This window comes from Alligator sinensis, unplaced genomic scaffold, assembly GCF_000455745.1.
Source record: "Alligator sinensis unplaced genomic scaffold, ASM45574v1 scaffold9_1, whole genome shotgun sequence".
Classification (NCBI taxonomy): domain Eukaryota; kingdom Metazoa; phylum Chordata; order Crocodylia; family Alligatoridae; genus Alligator; species Alligator sinensis.
The window spans coordinates 1,321,081-1,325,845 of record NW_005842304.1 but is presented as its reverse complement, the minus strand read 5'-3'; the positions used below and the strand labels follow the sequence as shown (position 1 = coordinate 1,325,845).

General features: G+C 46.1%; 1 protein-coding gene across 1 annotated transcript in view; it reads right to left on the bottom strand.

Annotated features, from left to right (window-relative positions):
- CPNE8 (copine 8) overlaps positions 1-4,765 on the bottom strand; it is a 185,958-nt gene that overhangs the window by 161,488 nt on the left and 19,705 nt on the right. The window lies entirely within an intron of this gene.

The following is a 4,765-nucleotide window of genomic DNA, read 5'->3' as shown; positions in this document are numbered from 1 at the left end:
AAGGGAGAGAGAGGCTGCAACTAGATTTAGACAGACTACAAAAGTGGGCAGATGAGAATAGGATGGGGTTCAACATAGACAAATGCAGGGTGCTGCACCTTAGGAGAAGGAATCCACAGCATATATACAAGCTGGGGAGTTCCCTTCTTGAAAGCACAGAGGTGGAAAGGGATCTTGGAGTCATTATTGACTCCAAGATAAACATGAGCCGCCAATGCCAGACCGCAGCCAGCAAGACCAGCCATACCTTGTCATGCATTCAAAGGTGCATCTCAAGCCGGTCCAGAGAGGTGATACTCCCCCTCTATTCGACTTTGGTCAGGCCGCAGTTGGAGTACTGCATCCAGTACTGGGCGCCGCACTTCAAAAGGGATGCGGCCAGCCTGGAGAGGGTTCAGAGGAGGGCCACCCGCTTAGTGAGAGGGCAGCAGGACAGGCCCTACGAGGAGAGACCGAGGGACCTGAACCTGTTCAGCCTCAGCAAGAGGAGGCTGAGGGGAGACCTGGTGGCTGCCTACAAGCTCATCAGGGGGGATCAACAGCAAATAGGCAGAGCTCTTTTCTCCCCAGCACCACCTGGGGTGACAATGAACAATGGTCATAAGCTGATGGAGAATAGGTTTAGGTTAGAGATCAGAAGGCAATATTTTACAGTTAGGGTGGCCAAAATCTGGAACCAACTTCCCAGGGAGGTGGTCCTTGCCCCTACCTTGGGCAAATTCAAGAGGAGGTTGGATGATCACCTGTTCGGGGTTTTGTGAACCCAGCATTCATTCCTGTGTGTGGCAGGGGTCAGGCTAGACGATCTGTTCAGGTCCTTCCTGACCCTAGCTACTATGGAACTATGAAACTATCCTGGGTGTCAGGAACAGTGGTGGTAATGGCAGCAAGGTCTTAGGGACTACTAGAGCAGTTGTTTGCAGTCCACCAGTGTTGATCCCCTCCAAGTCATCATCATTTGCCAGTGGAACCAACCTCTATTCCAAAAAGAAGCACACTTATCCATGTCCTGCCTGTCTTTGCCAAGCACCTCCTCCAGACATTCATATCGTTCCTCAGAGATGGCTGACATTGGTGAGAAACATGGCTCAGTGCTGTCCTCTTGCAGAATCCTATATAGCTTGTCATAAGGACACATAGCCCTCCTGATGTCAGAGCATCAGCTGAAAGTATACATTTATATTTTTTTGTAAGGCTTTTAGTCTTTTGGCAGTGCTGTTGGTTGTCCTGACTATGAGTTCAGGAAGCCATCTGTACTGCTATAAGGTCAAAAACACCCTTTTTTTTCCCCAGCCTATGATAAAAGGAATTATAGAAAATCAGGGTTGGAAGAGACCTCAGGAGGTCATCTAGTCCAACCCCCTACTCAAAGCAGGACCAGCCCCAAATGTATCATCCCAGCGAAGTCTTTGTCTTGCCGAGCCTAAAAATATCTAAGGATGGAGATTTCACAGATTGGGCCGAGCTATAATTTAGAGCTCCACCTCATCTATCTGTGACACACATACACATGCTTAAGTCAACCAATTCAAATGTCCATGTCCTCTTTGACATGGAAAGATCAAAAAGATATTGGTTTTTTTCTGTCCATATGGTTTTTAGTAAGGAATCATTTCATCCCATCATAATAGGTCACACAGATCTTTTAAGTTAAATTTATTCAGATGCTGTCTAGCATGATGAGCCCAGTAACTAGGCAAATGTATTTTTAAATTGCACCCACTAAAGTTATATTAACCTGAGCTGCATTTGTTGAAGAATGTAAATATAGACAGTTCACTTTTTTGCCTGTGATCTCTTTTTAATCATTGGCCAGTTGAGGACCAGAAGAGCCACTATAAGGGCCAGAATGGCCAAGTGTGCAGTGTTAGACAGGAGGGGTGGGGACACAGAACTGAAACATCTGTAGGAGCCTCTTATGAAAGAAAAAATTCTCAAGAACTGAGTAAGCTATTATATTCTCCAGTAGCTTCAATAAATAAAGTTAATAGACTTGGGTAGGAATTTAAGACCTACAGAATGGTGCCATAATCATCAGTTATATTTCCTCTAAGATACAGTTTTTTCCTGATGGTTTAAGACTGTCCAACTTCAGAGTGGCTGGGGGCCACATGCCGCACCAGTCACAGGCACCAGGCTACACATCATATGGGGCACATGCTGTGGGGAACCATATGCAACCTCCCTGCTGTGTGAGCAGCACAAGCTTGTCCCTAACAGATGAGTCCCAAGCTGCTGCTGCCACACAGACAAGCTCCCAGGCTCCTACCACACCCTGCTCTGCCACAAGCCCCTTATACTCCTGCCATCCCTGCTGTGCAGGCAGCACAAGCACCCCTCCATCGTGTTGGGCAGTGAGCTTACCAAGCCCCCTCCAGCTGTGCTTCCCTTGCACAGAGACCCCACTTACTTGACACTTGTTTGACCCACACTCAAATAGGCCCCATAGAAAATTACTTAAACAGCTCAACTCAAAACCTTTCTTCCTCGGTAAACCTCTCATTACATGTTATTATATACTGCCCTGTGTAAACATCCTGCTTCTTGCTTAGCTTTAAAAACCGTTTGGGAGAACTGCTACTGAAATCCTAGATTTACTCTTTTGGGGACCCAAGTAACTACAATGTTCAGAGCATAAATAACAGTTGCTTTGCTGAAGAGTCAGTTAATCCTCAAAGGTGACATTTTACAATCTTCCTTTTACCAAAACAGGCAATAAGATAATATGAATCTCACAAATCCAGGATTAGGTAGAACTGTATGTCCTGTGGTGTCAGCAAGTAGCTTTTACTTTCCTCTAGAGAGGATTCACTGCCGTACTTAAATCTCTTCTTAGGCATCATTTTATTCTTCACACTTAAACCCCAAAACAGCAACAGAAGCAACCACACCAAAAGTCTATTGTTTCTACTAATCTTGGGTAACAGCTCCCAGGTATTTCCCTCCAGCCTCTCTCAGGGATAAAAAGCCCAAACCTTCAATGTCATTAATTCAGAGCTAGCTGCAGGAGCCAGTCTCCCTCCAGCAGCACACTCAGCCCCTTATAAGCAACACCTGACGACTCCTCTGCTTGCTCTGATAATCAAGCAGGCAGAGCCGTCCTGTTAGAAATGGCTTAACACATACAACCACATACAGCTGCACACATCGATGCTGGAGACACTATTCCTTGATCAACACTACAGGATGTTTATACACATCTTTAAATCTGTGTTTATTTTTGCATATACACTGACAAAAATAACTGACAGTATTTTTTTCTTGCCGCTCAAGTTGATATCTGCACATGGAAGGCAGTTTCCAATTTCAGCAAGAGCCAATCTCCACTCAACAAAATAAAATTCACATAGGAGTTGGTGCCTTCATGGGAAGATTGTTTTAAAAAAGAAAACTGTGTACAGTTTTAAGAAACTGAGTACTGTATGAGTTTTTGTATGAGCTAACAGATACCTAAAAAGTACTCAGAGTACCTGTAAGGCCTTCTGCTGAATGCTGACAAAAAAACCCCCAAATCTTTGTGGTACATCAAATCTAGTTCCACACTGTCAGGAAGCATATGCCAAAAGATATGCTGGAAAAAATATCAGAACTTTAAGCTAAAGTAGATCCTATCAAGTTTATGTCTGGAAGCATGAGAATCTACTGACTGTTTATTATTAAAAGTTGGTTCTCTACCTAGCTGCAATTTACACTAACTTGTGGTTAGGGTGATGATGGAATTGTACTATCTTTTTCTACTATGGCAAGCACCCAACAAATCATGGCTTTGGGGGCTTCCCATCAACCCCCACACAAAAAAAAACAACCATGTGCCATGCTGCCCAGTACCCAAAGGCATTTCAATTTAACACAGATTTGCATTCCATTTGATTTTATTCTTCATATTTTGGCTTAGATTTAAGATTACAGCATTAGGAAGACTAGAAAGAAATTTAAACAAAAATCCCTATATCATTTGTTGAGAGAGATTGATTTCTGAATTCACTTAATTTCCGGCAAACCAACAACCCTTCAAGGGAACACGACAGCTCAACAGCTCAACTGACAATGGGATACAGAGCCTTTAAAGTTGAAGTAACTGGTTGAAAAAAAAATACTGGTGACATCAGTGGTGATCAAACCTTATCAGATAATGACTATTTAGTATCCTGTGTCCAGTTCCTAACAGATAACTGTCTAAATCAGGGGTTGTTGGGGGGGGTACTTAGAAAGGTTGTAGGGGGCAATCACAGGCAGGTGGGCATGAGTGCAGTGACATCTCCCCCAGCACGTTCGCTGCAGGCTAAGGACGGAGCAGTGCGGGGTTGTTCCCGGTGAGGGTATTGGGTGGGGCTGTGGTGAATTTTGGGGTGGCTGCAGCCCCTCCCACCACCCCACTCCCCGTGCTCACACCGTGCTCTGGCTATGCAGTTCCTACCCCAGCCCCAGCCCCACTCCCTCCCTCACCTCATCACCCCCTCCCTCACTTTCTTTGTGACTGGGCTGGGCGGGGGTGGGGAAAGAGGCAGATCGAAACCACCACAATGCAGGAGGGAGTGGAGCAGGGACGAATCATTCACCCCTGCCCTACCCCCTCCCGCACTGTGGGGATTGCCCCATAACCCGGCCCAGCCCCCATTCACCATGAATGGGGTCCCAGCTGGACCAGGTCATGTGACAATCAGAGCCCAGCAGTTCGTCCAGGGTTGCAGCACTGGGGAGGGGGCACATGCCCCCTCTTGGCTCCCCTGCAGCACACGCAGCAGTGGGACCCCCCCCCCCCCCC